Source organism: Marmota monax, unplaced genomic scaffold (genome assembly GCF_021218885.2).
Source record: "Marmota monax isolate L192 unplaced genomic scaffold, Marmota_monax_Labrador192_F-V1.1 WCK01_AAM20220418_F8-fsc00179, whole genome shotgun sequence".
Taxonomy (NCBI): domain Eukaryota; kingdom Metazoa; phylum Chordata; class Mammalia; order Rodentia; family Sciuridae; genus Marmota; species Marmota monax.
The window spans coordinates 298,415-315,389 of record NW_026695200.1 but is presented as its reverse complement, the minus strand read 5'-3'; the positions used below and the strand labels follow the sequence as shown (position 1 = coordinate 315,389).

General features: G+C 35.2%; 1 protein-coding gene across 17 annotated transcripts in view; it reads right to left on the bottom strand.

Moving 5' to 3' along the window:
- Zfand6 (zinc finger AN1-type containing 6) overlaps positions 1–16,478 on the bottom strand; it is a 69,451-nt gene extending 52,973 nt beyond the window's left edge. For 3 of the 17 annotated variants that reach the window (XM_046428801.2, XM_046428806.2, XM_046428810.2), the window contains exon 1: positions 16,332–16,478. The gene's annotated coding sequence lies outside the window, so the exon portion shown is untranslated. Of the gene's footprint in view, positions 1–1,440; positions 1,521–5,552; positions 5,659–16,331 lie in introns of those variants that run through there. The other 14 variants (XM_058574082.1, XM_046428802.2, XM_058574087.1 and 11 more) reach the window with 13 other exon arrangements.
- Between the last annotated feature and the right edge of the window lie 497 nt (positions 16,479–16,975).

Genomic DNA, 16,975 nt, shown 5'->3' with positions numbered 1-16,975 from the left:
AAATTAAATGAGCTGTTACACATTTTACTGTTAGGGGATAGCAGAGAAAATTAAAAGAAGTGAAATATTTGAAATAAAAATTATTCTAAATCAACTTTTTAACATACTTTAATTTTCTTTTTATGTGATGTTGGCTACATTATTTAACTTTTCTAATGATGTAATATTTGATACAGAGAATATAGGTATGTAGCTTCTGTACCCTACCTGTAAGTTACTAAGCATGTTATTTAACTTGTGTTCACAGGTAGATACTTTACACACCTGGACACAAATGAACCTTTTACACAAGTTCCAGGCTAACAGCCATTTAAGGAGGTCATCAGCATTTCAAATAGCTCAGATAAAGTGCTTTCAATCTTTGCCTAATCTTCCTCTTAAGTGACAGTCTGGTCAAAAGCTTTTATTAAATGTGAGGAATTCATCAGCTTTGAAATTCATAATTTTCCATAATCACATATGGAAAATTACCTTTACTTTTCCTATATCTCCTTCTAACTTCTAATAACTTGGGGATAGAGTATTCCAAAAAATGGTCAGAAATGCATTTTTAAAAAATATTTTAGTTGTCAATAGACCTTTATTTTATTTACTGATATGTAGTGCTGAGAATCAAACCCAGTGCCTCACGCATGTTAGGTAGGCAAGCACTCTGCCATTGAACCACAACCCCAGCCCCAGAAATGCATTTTTAAAATGTTTGTTTTGGGTTGGGGATGTGGCTCAAGTGGTAGCGCGCTCACCTGGCATTCGTGAGGCACTGGGTTCGATCCTCAGCACCACATAAAAATAAAATAAAGATATTGTGTCCACCTAAAAAAAAAACCTAAAAAATAAATATTAAAAAAAATGTTTGTTTTCCTTAAGGCATTTTTAGACTTAGCAAATTTTGAGCACACTCTGGAAGGAAAAACTGTCAATTGCTAGATAAAGGATGAAGTAGAATGGTATGAGGAAAAAAGCAGAATTCAGCTAAGAAAGATACATAGCTCAGTACCTTAAGGAAGGGGATTTTGTCAAACCTCAGTTCAAAGTAGGTTTGCTACTTAGGAGCAAAGGCAACTTTGGACAAATCAGTTAGCCTTTTTAAATTGTCTCATTGTTAACTTACCAACCAAACTTAGCACTTAAGGTTATTTGGGGACTACCTGAGAGAACTAGCTGGTGTCATTATGCACTCTAGGCAGTTAAGTTAAAGTTCAAAGGGCAACAAATGATCATTAATGAATTATGAGCAGAGAAAAAACAGACATGACTATACAGTAAATAATGTATTATACAGAGTCAAAATGGGAAGCAAAGATCAGTTAGGTGTCTGTTTTGATAATCTAATTGAGAAATCATAATGTGGCTGCACTAACGGGTGAAAAGAAGAAGTGGACTGATGCTAGAGATACTGGAGTTATAAATGTTAGGAAAGCAGGGCGGGGTGGCACATACCTGCAATCCCAGCTACTTGGGAGGCTTAGACAGGAAGATTGGGAGTTGAGGCCAGCCTAGACAACATAGCAGAAGCCCATCTTTAAAAAAGAAAAAAAATTGCTCATTGGGGGCGAAGAAGAAGAAATAATTAGAATGACACCCAGGTTCTTACTTGGATGGTACATTTAGTGAGTTTGATGAACATGGGTCTCAAATTCAGATCCTGAAACCATTACCACACATAGGATTTTAATTAAAGATATGGGACTGGAGGTTACCAAGAAAAGTAGAGAGTAAGCAGTGTTAAAAATTCTATTAATTCCATTATTTAATAGTTGAAAAGAGGAAACATTTGCAAAGGACACAAGAATCATAAACAGGAAGAAGCACAGCAATGTCATGAAACTCATGGGAAAAGTTTCAAAAAGGAAAAAGCTGTCAAGAGCACTAAATGTTAGTGAGAAATCAAGTATAGGGCTCAGAAAAATATAAGAGGGAGAAGGGACCTATGGGCTTAAGGAAGAAAGAAAAAAATGTATGAAGAGGGAAGGGAGAAGGGATGGGAATGGGAAAGACAGTAGAATGAATCGGGTATAACTTTCCTATATTTATATATGAATACATGATCAATGTAACTCCACATGATGTACAACAACAAAAATAGGAAGGTATACTCCATGTATGTATGATAAATAAATATTACTGTCATATATAACTAAAAAGAACAATTAAAAATTTTTTAAAAAAATGTATGAAGAGATAGATGGATCTATTTTCTTCTACCCAACCACTGCTAACCACAAAATTGTTTTAAGTTCATTATTTCCAATAACACCCAAACACAGAAATCCAAATTAATTCAAACAGGCTCACAGACATCAGTTCATAAATAAGCACCTCTTACATTATCAACAAAAGTCACCTCTTCGAACATTTACCTACTTTCATAAAGAAGGTAGACAGGAAAAGCATTTCATAACTGTGCAGTTCCCCTATTTCAGAGAACAAAGAGACCTTATAAATGCTAAGCCACTGGCTCCAGGTTCTTTCAAGTTTTCTCAACTTACTGCTTATTAAAAATTTTCCTTATATTATTAAGAGGGAAAGTATCACTACATTCCCCTGAATAGTCTAAAAATGGATACTCTGACTGCACTCCATAACCCCTCTGTCATTTTTTTCCCCTCCATTCTGAAGGATAAAATAGAGCTATCACTATTCATATCTTGCCCCAACATCTATGTCAATTTAACAGCACTCTTTTCCAGGTAGAAAGCTCATTTTTATTCTTCCCACTGAAAGCAATGAACTAAGAGGATCCTCCCTACTTCTGTCAACCAAGCCAATATAGTAGAGTTGCAGTAGAGAATCCATTAAAGATCATAATTTCTCAAAAGTTTAGTGTTTTCCAGAGTAAAAGAGTAGGTAAATCTTTACTTGGGTATCCCTTAAAATGTAATCAACAGTCATATTTGACATGATTTTAAATTATATTTACATATCTTCATCTCTACCTGGTAGCAATGATTTGATAAAAAGAAAATAGATTACATTTTCTCAAATTCAGAATAAAGGAAATATTTGTGATGTAAATAAGGAAATTTTTAATTAATTTTAATTTAATTAAAATTTCTCTTCTATTCCAAATGTTAAAAAAAACCAAAGTATCTGGAAAAATCATTCTTCAATCATAACAAACAAAACAGACTTAAAAAAATTGTTTCCCACTAAAAACAAACATAGTGAAAAACATACCAACATTACCTATGAAAGTTAGAGATACTAAATTATCAGTTAATTAAAATAAATTTACGGAAAATAAATTTAAATTATTTAAACTGGAAAACGACTAGACCATTTAAGATAACACACATTCCAACTATAGCTCGCACCAATGAGTTGCAGCTTAACCCATGGCTTTTTATTGCCCCATTAATTAAATTAGTATTTTTGTCTCAAATTTTGCTTTAAGTTTAAGGTTATTCTGTAACATTTGTTAGCTAGTTCATAAGCTAAACAGTTAAAGGCCTATTCCATTTAGCAGAATAGTTAGTAAGAGCATACATAATCAGCAGTTAATGCCAAACAAAGAATGCTCTCAGAGAAACAGAAATAACATGACTAGCACCACTTTGTGTACAGGTATCTTTTTACCTTTAACTGAAAACCTATGAAATACTGTAAAGGTGCTATTGTACCATTTAATACTGAGAACTATGCATACAAATTCTGTTTCTAAAGTGTATTTTTAAAAACCCAAAATTCAGAAATGCACATTGACAATGGCTATTCATACATGTTTGGATACAGGTAATGTTAACTGAAACTATTCCAGCTCCTTCTCTAAAAATGTTTCTGATATATTTTCTTAGAAGGAAATATTTCTTCTGTTGTGTCCTTACCAGAAGCAGCACACACTAAGGAGTGCTGGCATTAACAACAAAGCCAGGATAAAATATTAAGCCCTGTACTTGTTAATAGCAATAACATGTAATAAATAAAATACCCAACAAAAATATATAATTGTTCACTTAAGTGGGTAAATATTTCCCCAATTTCCTTCAGCTAATTTTAATATCCAGAAAATGGATTTAGATCCATCTTTATCTTGGAAAATGAAGTTTTAAATAGGTTATTTGTTTAAGGAAAAACTAAATGAATAACTCAGAGAGCTCCAGAGGCAAAGGATAATAAAAAATTTAAGGGGTTACCCATCAGAGAAAATATGAAGCATGGTAATATAAATTGGTATAACCTTTTTGAAAAGCAATCTGGCCAGTGAATTGTTCATTTCCTTTGATCTAGATAAGCACACTCTAGGGGTTTGTTCCAAAAGAAATAAATCTTTTTAAAAGGGGAAATATTTTAAAGATATCTACAGAAATGTATTCAATGTAATTCCATTTAAAATTATGAAAAATTAGGAACAACCCAAAAATAGAACAGGCAAAAGACTAGGTTAAGGTCAAATCAACTTTCATTGCATATCTACTGGAATTAAAACAATTTTAATAAGAGAGGATACAGCTTAGTGAAAAAATATACAACACTGTACTTATTCACATTTATTGGGGAAAAGCCATAATATATAGAAGGAAAGATGGAGAAAATAAGGCCACCACATAATGATACTGTGGGTATATGGGTGACTTGTTTATCATTATTGTTTAAGCAACAGAGATAGTAGAAAAGCATTAATTTAAAAACCTCTGACTTAGGAATGAACAGCACAGTAAATACAAAGACACTGGCTGAAAATGCTCAGTTGGCGTTTGAACTGATAATTGAAATGAACTTTCATATCTTTATCTATGAGAGCAAAGGGCAACAATATAAAGGAAACAGTCTCCCAAGAAAAAAATATGGTACTGAAATATACAATTATTTCATAAATAAGAAATGTCAACAGATTTGTAGATACTTTCTTTTTCAAGTTTTGGTAGCTTACCTATAGTTTTTAAAAAATACAAATCCATCCACTTCCTGTTTCAAAAGGGTGTTAATTACTTATCTCCCCCTTTGAAAGAAATGAAGAGTTTGGAGAAGAAAGCAGTTTTATTTTGTTCTATATAAAATATATCAATGACCTTTTAAAACCAAAGCTAAAATTGTGAACATATTTAAAATATTTAAAATACACTGGAGTTAAAAAGAAGGAGGACATTCTAGGGGTAAAAAAAAAAAAAAAGAAAATTAAACAGCTGGCATTTCAATCCTTTAAAAACAAGTTTAAACCTGCCACACTTATCTGTCTTTTAGCAACTTAACATCTTAGGTTTAAGGAAAATGACACCAAATAAACCTTTATAAGATGTCACTCATAAAAACTGAAAATTGATTGCTCCAACATCCAATCAAAAAGAAAAGCCTGTTATTGGAGATGATTTTGATTCAAAGACTTTTTTTTATGTCACTCTAATTCTGAACTAAAAATAATGATAAAAGAAAGTCAAGTTTGATTCTCTGAACACCTATTTCCTGTCCAAACAGCCCTTTTGTTCTGCTTCCCTGCTTAATTTTAATCTTCAGTTTGCATCAGAAAATAGAAATAACACCTAGCATACACAGAAGCATAAAGGAGCAAAAGTACAAAATATAGGATTATTAAGAGATTAGAACAAAAATCCTACCAACAAAACCTCCACAATTTTCTGTTTGCTTCACCTCAGATTAACTTCACTTGAAGCTGTACTCCAAAGCAACCAAACCTGAATACCAAGCTCCACCTTCTCCAATTCTAGTGGCCGAAGAGTAAAATCTCCTCCCTGTTAGTGAAACTGATAATTGTGATTGGATACGGCTAATATCCATTATTTTAAAGAACTTTTCCTTGCTAGCAGGTTAGGTTAAACACACTAAAACCCCCTGGATAAGCTGGTTTCTTAAAGAAACAGTAAGTAATGTTTCAGTTTTCCCATCATATACTATTTGCTTTCTCTTTTGTCTGGGTGAAAAATAAACTAAATAACATCAATGAAAAATCCCACAGAAGAGCCTTTGACATGAAGTTTAGTGATAAAAGTTTTAACCTAAATCATTTATTTTTACACAGCCATGAAGATGACTGCGTTGTTTTAAAAAGACAGATTCTTATTAATAGAATTCACATTTTTTCTGAAAATTTTAAAATGGATTCAAAAGAGTATTAGTATGTTTTCTAAGACTTAAAGATCATAATTTGGGTGAAAATTGCATTAAAATACTGAATGCAAAAGATTCATTTCTAAGTTATCAAATTCACTGACAAGCTCTCAATAAATATAACACAATAAAATTTTCAACAACATCAAAGATTGATAATTTCCATCTAAGACTGAAAGAAAAACTAGGCAGAAATATTATTTCTATATTAGTACATTTAACAAAGTGACACTGTATGTTTTGCTAAGGTTAATGCTTACAAATGGAGTTCTAAAAGGAAAAGACAATTTGTTCTAATGACAAGTTCAGGTATAGAGTATTTATTTATTTATTTATTTATTTATTTCTGCAGTGCTGGGGATTAAACCCAGGGTACACACTAGGTAAGTGCTCTACCCAAGCTATACCCTCAAGCCCAGGTATAAAGTTTAGGAAGGTTTTTCTTTTTCTTTTTTTGGAACTGGGGATTGAATGTAGGGGGTACTTGACTATGGAGCCATATCCCCAGACCTTTTTTTTGTTTTCAGACAGGGTCTCATTAAGTTGCTGAGGCTGGCTTTGACCTTGTGATCCTCCAGCCTCAGTTTCCCCAGTCACTGAGATTATAGACATGCGCCACTATGCCAGGCTTAATGGTTGTTTCTTTTTTCTTTTCTTTTCTTTTTTTTTTTTTTGAGAGAGAGAGGGAATTTTTTTTTATTTATTTAAAAATTTTTATTGTTGGTTGTTCAAAACATTACATAGTTCTTGATATATCATATTTCACACTTTGATTCAAGTGGGTTATGAACTCCCATTTTTACCCCGTATACAGATTGCAGAATCACATCAGTTACACATCCATTGATTTACATATTGCCATACTAGTGTCTGTTGTATTCTGCTGCCTTTCCTAACCTCTACTATCCCCCCTCCCCTCCCCTCCCCTCCCCTCCCCTCTCTCTACCCCCTCTACTGTCATTCATTTCTCCCCCTTGTATTATTTTCCCCTTTCCCCTCACTTCCTCTTGTATGAAATTTTGTATAACCCTGAGGGTCTCCTTCCATTTCCATTCGAGAGAGGGAATTTTAATATTTATTTATTTTTAGTTTTCAGCAGACACAACATCTTTGTTTGTATGTGGTGCTGAGGATCGAACCCAGGCCGCACGCATGCCGGGCGAGCGCGCTACTGCTTGAGCCACATCCCCAGCCACTTAATGGTTGTTTTTTTTAAATTACTTATTTATTTTAATTTGTTATACATGATGGCAGAATGCAATTTATTTCATATTACACATATAGAGCGCAATTTTTCAAGTCACTGGTTGTACACAAAGTATTTTTAAATTCATGGTTGTTTTTTAAAAGGAGGATGGAAACTACTGTGTACCCACTTCAAGGTGTCATGGATATCCTGAAGTGCAGCTGAAAGACATATTCCTTTTAAACTACTCAATAAGCTACAGTAAATGGTATTTTTACTACAGAGATTCTAAAGAGATACCATACAGGTACTTTGATTTTTAAACAAAAAAGATTTGCTGTGACTTTATACATGACTTAGTTTGCTACATTTCATGATATAAATTTATGTTTTCATTAGAACTGCTATGATTTAGTAGCCTGACCCAATCAAACATCACTCTGAAATTAATTGTTTTCTGATTGGGTCAAAAGTATTTAATGTGTTAAGTATAATTTTCACCTCTATCAAAAATTCTGACTCAGACTGGGGTTGTGGCTCAGTGGTAGAGCAAGTGTGAGGCACTGGGTTCGACCCTCAGCACCAGATAAAAATAAATAAAATAAAAGTATTGTGTCCATCTGCATCTTAAAAAAAAAAGTTCTGTTATTCATAAAAATGCAAAATTAAAGCAAATTAACATGGCTTCTTAAAGCATGCTTTTAATGTTTATATATTTAATAATTTTAATTTAGTCTCAAAGTTCAAAATCTTGCAACCATCTTTTTCAGAAAGAAAACTCACATATTAAAACACAAAATCAACAAAATTGTTTTGAATACAAAGAGAAGTCTTTGTAACAAACTGAAAATTCACATAATTGCAACCTGACATGAATATGTAGCAATACCCTGCTAAAGCCCAAACAGCTGCGCAATCTATTATGCCCTTTAAGTGGACAAATTGAAAGAGCCAATTCACAGTGGTCTAGTCCCAAGATCCTTTGCAAGGAATCACTGCTTTGAATGCCCAGCACTTCATGAGTCAAGTTCAGGTTTTCCTCCCGCTGTGTGCACACTCTACAAATAACATATAGGAGGTAAAAGAGGTACAGAAGCAATCAGCAGAAAGAATACATAATTTGAGTTATAGTCTAAAACTTGAGGAAAACAGATAGCCCCAAAAAAAGATTATAGAAAGAGATGGCAAAAGTTTTTGTTCTTAAAATGTAGCAAGCATAAAATTAGCAGAGTCAATGGGAACCAAATAAACCTCTGCTCTGATGTCTATTTTTCATTTCAAAGTTAATTATTTGCATGAAACAGATACAAATTATACACTAATATAACACCAAGACCACTCTCAATCTATAACCAAGAAAAAGGATTGGAGATGTGGGCTTAGAGATTTCAGATTGTGTAGGATTTACTTGAAAGAACTTGGAGGTAATAATTAGTTAGGTGGCTTGCAGATGAAAACTAGGATGTTTTACTCCATTTCTAAATCAGCAACAGAAGAAAACAACAAAACTAAATAAAAGAAAGCAATATCAAGACCATAAATTGTATAGTAGGAAACAACATTACTTCATAGGAACAATAAGATACCACAAAAGTTCCCTCCCAGCTTGCATGTGACAATACCACTTTTTTTTTTAACATCAAGTATTCAAAGAATGTATTGTATAATCTTTGCAGGAGCTCAGAGATTTTCCCCAAACATATCAGCTAAAAATCAAGTTAGAAGAAGCCACTGAACAACTTGGTCCCACTTTATTTTTGATAAAAAAGACCCTATACAAAGAATCGATACCTAGACTATTAGAAAGAACTTTCAGTGGGATACATACAGAGTAAGGCAAAAACTTTGAATTTTAAAGGACTAAAATAGTTCAAACTGTTCTTCCTACAAAAGAAATTAATCCTGGGCATTCTTCCTGGATACAATTGGTGGTTTATGCAGTAGTTGATGAAAGGACCAACCTGACATCAGCAAAACATGACTGGATCAATAAAAATGAAGTTTGAAAACCACCATCCAAGGGATAATTTTTTAAGAAACACCATTCAAAAAAATATCTCCATGGCAAATATTCTCCTCCTACAAGAGTAAGGTATATGAGCTTGGAAACTTCTGGTGTAAATCTTCTAGCCCATAATGGAAAAAAAATATACAACATGTATTTGGGGAGTTGGAGAGGGTAGTTATGGTCCATTCAGGCAACACTGAATAAAAAGGAAACATTAAGGCAACATACAGATAAGAAAGCATAAACCAAACTGATAAGAAAAGAGATTTCTGTAAAAGAGACAGTAAGGCCCTTTGTTTTCAGTCTAAAGGAATAAACAAGGTCACGAATAAATGCAAACTGAAAAGAAACAGGGATAATAATGAGACAAAAGTGTAAGTAAAGGAAAAAGCATTCACAATCCTCAAATAATATTTTTCACGTTCCAAATAATATGACAGATATCTAAGTAAAACTGCTAGACATAGAAAAATGTACAAAAAACAGAACTGGTAGGCTTTTCTTTATTTCCTTCTGTCTCCTTAGCTGCCTAAACTAGAAGAAAAAAAATTAAAAGATTGGATAAGGAAGATTAATTTTTACAAAAATATATTAAAAGGAAAGCGTCTTGACAATTTTTTTAAAAAAATCAGTCACAAAGAAAACTAACAATTCTGCAAAGTAAACATTGAATAGGTAAGAGTCTCTTGTCAATTAAACAATGGCATTCAAAGTTAACAAAGGCAGGTTATTCACTTACCAAATCATTTGAAAACCTACTATGTGCTAGGTATAATCTGCTGTTATACTATGGTCAACAAAATAAACAGTCTCTACCTGTGTAAAAACTTCTGGTCTAGAGGCGGTGGGGGCTGTAGCTCACTGGCAGAGCACTTGCCTAGCATGTGTGAGGCACTGGGTTGGAGCCTCAGTGTCACATAAAAACAAACAAACAAACAAAGACATTGGGTCCATCTACAAGTAAAAATTTAAAAAACAAAAAAATAACTTCTGCTCTAGAATCAGATCAGCACTGTCCAAAAGAAATATAACTACAGATATATGTTAAATTCATTGTAATTATATATTTTATTTAACTCAAAATATGCAAATTTTAACTTCAATATATAACTATTTTTAAAAACTGATTTTCATTCCTGTTTTGTACTAAAAGTCAAGTTCATACTTACAGGACATCTCAATTCATGATTAAAATGTGACTATTTTAATTTAAATAAAGTATGGTAGCCATTAACTATATAAACAAAGATTAATTTTTATTATAGTGGAAGACTCCAGATCCTTCCTGTTCAGTACAACAGCCAAAAGTCACATATAGCTACTGAGCACCTGATATGGGACTAATACCAGTGAGAAACTAAATTTTTAATATTTTTTTAATTTTAATTCATTAAATAGCCATAAGTGCCTGGTAACTACCAGACTGTAAAACATAGCTCTGGAGGAAGAAACAGACAGTAAAACAAATCACACACACTTAATGAATTTCAACTGTTACAAATGTTTATGAAATGCCCAATATGAAATACAACTATAGAGCAACAGGACCTAACCTATTTTGTGGCATTAAGCAAAAAAAAAAAAAACAAAAAAAAAACAGCATATGCAAAAGTCTTAAGTACAGAAAAGCAAAAATATAGTAGAAACAGTGTAGAAAAGTACAAAGGGGCAAAATAAAATGAACTATGTGTAGGAGTCCATTTGAATCACTGAATCCAAATAAACTGGACAGGATGGTGGAGGAGAGGTGGAAGCAGTCCTACCACTTGAAGATAATAAAAGTGTCCAAAATAAGTCTTACAATAAAGTTTGTCCCATTCTCCTCCCTCAATAAAGTCCAGTCATTCCAATTTTCTGTTAAGTTCTAAATCAAGCCACGTACTCTGTGTACCCTTTGAGCTATCAGTTCAACACTGGGCAATTTCCTCCAGCCCCTCTTGATCTTACAACTCAGAATCATAGTTCCAAATTTACCACACAGGACAAGCTTTGAAGGCAGTACTATAGTTGGAAGATGGATGTGTGGTTCAAAACTGTAAAGAAATTTTTACCAAAAAAAAAAAATTTTTTTTTATTTTTTGCCAAAAAAATTATTAAAAATATTCTGGGGTTGGGGTTGTAGTTCAGTAGGGGAGCACTTGCCTTGCACAGGTTAAGGCACTGGGTTTAATCCTCAACACCACATAAAAATAAATAAATAAAATAAAGGTATTATGTTCCATCTATAACTGAAAATTTTTAAAAAATGTTCTGAACAGATTGGGGAAGATAAAGAAATTTTCAAACACACTGGTAGTATAAATCAATTTAAATATTACATCCTATGAGAGACATTCTCAGGACACCTAATTAGTACCTTCCATTTCTTTACTTTCTAGCACTTGGCAAAATCTGAAAATTATTTGTTGATCTGTAAATTCCATGAAGGCAAAGACCCTGTCTTGTTCAAAGTTGCATCCTCAGCACTTAGCACACTGTGAAATGAAGCAAGTGCTTACGTTGTCGAAACAATAAAAACTGTTAACTGCAAGAATTTTTAAAATAATATATCTTATTAAATATATACAATTATATGTAATACATAAATATATTAATTACATAAATGTGTGTATGTGTATATATATAAAGTATTTCTGTGTTAGTATATCTGAGTAACATGAGTGAAGTTCTAGGTCAGATCCCCAGCAACCAAGAATTTGGGGAATGGGGGTTTGGCAGGGCGGAATTCAGTAGTTCTAAATAAGCAAAAAAGTACCAAGTGTATGTGCATTTTTGTAAGAAAAAGGTGGTTTTATTTCAGGGAAAGAAGAAAATAGTATTCTTTAAATGGGGCTGCAATAATTGGGTAACTATTAAGCCATAAAAGGAAAATATTAATCAAGAATTCTTAAAAACAGAACTAGGGAATGAAGGAAGGGGAGGGGGGGAAGAGGAAGGCTCTACTACTGAGTTACACTTCCAGTCCCTTTTATTTTTAAGGAGACAGATTCTTGCTAAATTGCTGAGGCTGGCCTCGAATTTGTGATCTTCCTGCCTCAGCATCCCAAGTTGCTGAGATTACAGGCATGAACCATTCTGTACTTGAATTAAAATTTGTATTTTTAATACATGATTATTTAGTGGTAAACATGTCCTCTAGTAATTTACAATTGAACAGGGAATAGACAAAAATCAAATAATTATTTCAGATGACAGGTTCTATAAAGAAAGCAGGGTAATCAGTAGTCAATGAAAGCCATCTCTGAAGGAGTGATTACTGGAGAGAAATATGACTGAGTGCTCCAGGAAGAAGGAACATTTTTAAGGGAAAAAGTTTGGCATACTCAAGAATCTTGAAAAGGCCAGGATAGATAAAGATGTAGGACTTAGAGTGAGAATGGTAGGAGGGATGTCTAAGAAACAGGCAGGGCAACATAGTTTTGGAGTCACATTGTTCAATTTGGTAACCACTGGTCACATGTAGCTGCTGAACAGTTGAAACATAGCTAGTTGAACTGAGATGTACTGTAAGTGGATCACACACCAGATTATAAAAACAATTTTTAAAAAAGTAAAATATTCCATTAATAATTTCTTATATTGATCATATGTAAAAACATTGCCTTTTGGGTTAAATAAAATATATTTAGCCTCTTTCTTTTTGTAATGTGTAGTTTGCACTATTTTTATTGGCTCAACCAGTCAAGTGTATACAAACCACAATAAAGAGTTCGAATTTTATTTTGTGTTTTTAAAAACCACAGAAGGGGTTTGAGCCTGGGAAGATGATAATCTAATATACATATTTTAAAATTATTGTTGTCCAGAGGAGCAGCCAGGGGAAAAGTTAAAGCAAAGATACCAATTACATGACTACCATTATCATCTTATATAAAACAATGGTATTGAGACAAATTATATTTGGAATAAGTTTTGAAGATATAGACATCCTAACACAGTTTCAAATTAACTTTTAGTTTAGGAATAAAAAATTCAAAGACCAAAGGAATGCCTGACAAAATGTTAAATAGTCATCTATGGTGGTGTTATGAGTAGCTTTTGTTATCTTTCTATTCCTTCTAAAGCTTGGGGTGGAAATAGGGAACACACAAATTATTACTGCCCTTATAACCAAATACAAAAATGAGGTTTTTTTTTTTTTTTAAAGCAGGGCAATAGAGCTCTACCAAAACAAAGTAAAACATCTTGATATTTATCTGTAAGCTACATATAATAAAAATGCTCTACTCTCATGCCTTCAAATAAAAACAAGTTATTCAAAGTTATACATGCATGTTTCTCTCTCTCACACACACAAGAAATTAAGAAATTAAGGAGGGCTGGGGTTGTGGCTCAGAGGCAGAGTGATTCGCCTAGCATGTATGAGGCACTGGGTTTGATCCTCAGCACCACATAAAAATAAAGATACTGTGTCCACCTATAACTAAAAAATAAATATAAATAGATAAAAAAGAAATTCAGGAACTATTGCTCCCTCATTTGTCTCTGCAGTGTCTTAGAATGACAAAGACTGCACTAGAAGCACACTTTGGGACATTATCTAACCTCCAAAATACTTATATGAGATTATAAATCCTGAAATACCACATATTCTTTCTTTTCCAAAGACACACAATGTGACTGCATAGAGTAGCACCTTGGTCTTAATGCTTTCCCTTAAAGGCTCTGCCATTTGACAGGTGTTTCCCTTAACTAAAGTCCACAAGAATCTGGTAAGATATACTTAAGGAAGTTTCTTTTGTTACAAGAGTATGCAAAAGTAAAGAAATTTTTAAGAGTAACTTGCCTGAGATTTGAGGCAAGGGAAGTAAGACAGAACAATTTATTTTACATAACATGCAGTGTTTTTTCTACTACACTATTTTTGAATGAAAAAGGATATCAAATTGTGCCAAACTTTTTATAATGTAATTTTTAAGGAAAAGATTCATTAATAATGATGAACAGGAATATTGGTTTCTTATACAAATGTTCAACTAGGAACTGATCACTATGGTTATGATCTTTCATTTAAACAGAGAATCCTTTTTAAAATTCATTTTATTTCTAAGTGTTTAATCTACTTTTGATTATCTAAAAGTTTCTAATACAATCTATATTTATTATTACTCTAGAAAAACTCTTGTACTTGTGCAACACGTACTGGAAACAAGAAATATTCATACAGCACAGCTGTCAAAAGCAAAACAAAATAAAAAACACCACCATCTAGATGCCCTTGAGTTATGGAAAGTTAACAAGAGTATTATAAAGCAATGAGATAAATGAACCACAGTCATATACTAATATGCTGAAGTTTAAAAGACAAGAAAACTAAAGGGCCACATTGTTTGCAGCAAGTATGTGATTAAACTACTTTTTTAAAAAAGCAAGAGAATGATAAACAGAAAATTCATGCAAGTACTATGTTTACTTCAGTAAGAAGAAGCAGGGTTACAGGGTAGATAGAAACTCATAAGCAGAAGCAAATTTTGGTAATGTTCCAGTTCTTGGTTTAAGGGGAGGAGTCATGCATTTTTAGTATATCTTTCTATACTATGTCGTTTCATGTACCAGGAAAAAGAATTGTGATATTAAATATGCTTTGATTACTTAATTTTTAAGAAATATCTGACATACAATAAGTTGCATAGGGTAAAATGTGATGTATTGACATATGTATACTTGCGCAGGAAATCATTGCTACAATGAAGATAATAAATCCACTAATTCTTAAATTTTCCTCCTGTACATTTGTGATCCCTGTCTTCTTTAAAAACATTTTTAAAACAAAAAAGCCCCAAACAACAAAAACAAACAACATCAACAACAAAAAACCCTTAAGAAAACCTGTTTTGGAAATTTAAATAGGTACACTCCACAAAATATTCTCACTAATGCTCTGGAGACTATATGTTAATTTTGCAAGTGCCCTAAAACTGGCGACGTGATTATTACATAACTCATCTTAAAAGTTTATGGTATTTTCCTGCCTGTATTTCCAGCGACTCGGGAGGCTTAGGCAGTAGGACTGCAAGTTCCAAACCAGCCTGAGCAATTTAGCAAGAACCTGTCTCAAAATAGAAAATACACAAGGCTGGCAATGTAATTCAGTGGTAGTGTCCCTGGATTCAATTCCCAGTACAGGATAAAAACACACACACGCACACACACACACACAGTTTATAGTATTTTACATTTAAAAAAAAAATCAAATTCCCCGAATTTGGTGTCAAGAGGAATTTAATCTCGTTTCTCTTCTCGGAGGATCAAAACCATTAAGGCTGCTCAGTTTTTATCGCTGAACAACTTAATATACATTGTCTGTAGGTGACCCCAGGTCCCAGCTTCCTCACGCCAATGAACAACTTTGGAGTTGTGAAGGTAAGTTAGGAGTTTTAACTGTGTGGTTAGCAGAGTATTCTAAAATAAAGTTAAAATTATCAGAAACACAATATTCTTCGTTAATTGTTTATCGCAACTACACTTAAAGACTTGAAAAATACTATTTCAAAAGAACAAAAAAGAAAACTCTGAATTCTAAGCAACCCAAACAAGACCAGGGAAAAGAAAGATTAACTTCCGAACCCCTCGGCACACAGAATGGAGTTTGACACGCTCCAGTTTAACCCCCTCACGGGTTTCTAAAAACCCGGCAGGTGGAAAAACATTCCAAAGAGGACCTCCGACTGAGAGGAGGGCGGGGCGCAACGGAGGACGCCCGGGGTCCCAGACCCCCACCCGCCAAATGCTCGGAATGGGGACAGGGCGGTTAGCGTCCGCGCCTCCGCGGCCGGCAAGTAGTAGGGTCCTGGACCCCGGCGCGCCCACCGACGGGAAGCCGGCCCAGGACCTCGAGAGCCCGTCGCGCCCCAGCCCGGGCCCCGTCCCTGGCTAACGCGGAGCCCGAGCCAGCGAACGAGCGGCCACCACGGGCCCACCACCTGCTGCGCCCGCCTGCAGCCCTCCGCTTCCGGCTCGCCCGCGCCGGGAGGGGCCGGGGGCGGACCTCGCCGCGCCTCAGGCCGGTGGGGGAAGGGAGCGGGCGGGGGAGGGGCAGCGCCGGGCCGCTGGTCTGCCGGCCGTGCTCCTCACCTGGCGGCGGCTCTCTCCGCCTGACGCGCTGCCCGCCGCCGCCGGTCGCCGCCGGTGAATGGGGACAGGTGAGGCCGCCGAACCCCAGCTCGCTCCCGCCCCGCAGCCTCCGGCCCCTCCGTCCGCTGTTTATTAAACTTTTCTGTTTGGTTGTTCGGCCTATGACGTGACCGCCTAGGAGAGCCCTAGGATTGGCCAGTGCCCCGCGCTGACGCGGCATCCCCCGCCCGCAGCCTAATTATTACCGGCCGGGGCGGAGCTGCGGAACGAAGGAGGCGGGGAGGGGCGGGGCTAAATCTCGGAGCACGCAACCATTGGCCGGAGCCGAGGTGAGGGGCGGGACGGAACGAGGGGAGACGCTCCTCCTCCCTTTCCACCTCCACTGTCCTTTCTTTCCCGCTGTCTGGGGGCCTTTCCTGTCTTAGTTTCTCGCTCTTTTACTGCGGACAGTTATAGGGGTCCTGCAGATACTTAAAATGGTCTGGTAATATAGGTTAGGTACCTCTGGTACCTCAGAATGAGCGCCGTGTACCTGTCTCATACTGAAGCGCCAGGAAGAGCTGTGATACACCTGCCAGTAGTCAAAGAAGAAATCCTGAGCTTCCATTCCCCACATGCAACCAAATTGCCCCTGTCTTTGCTAG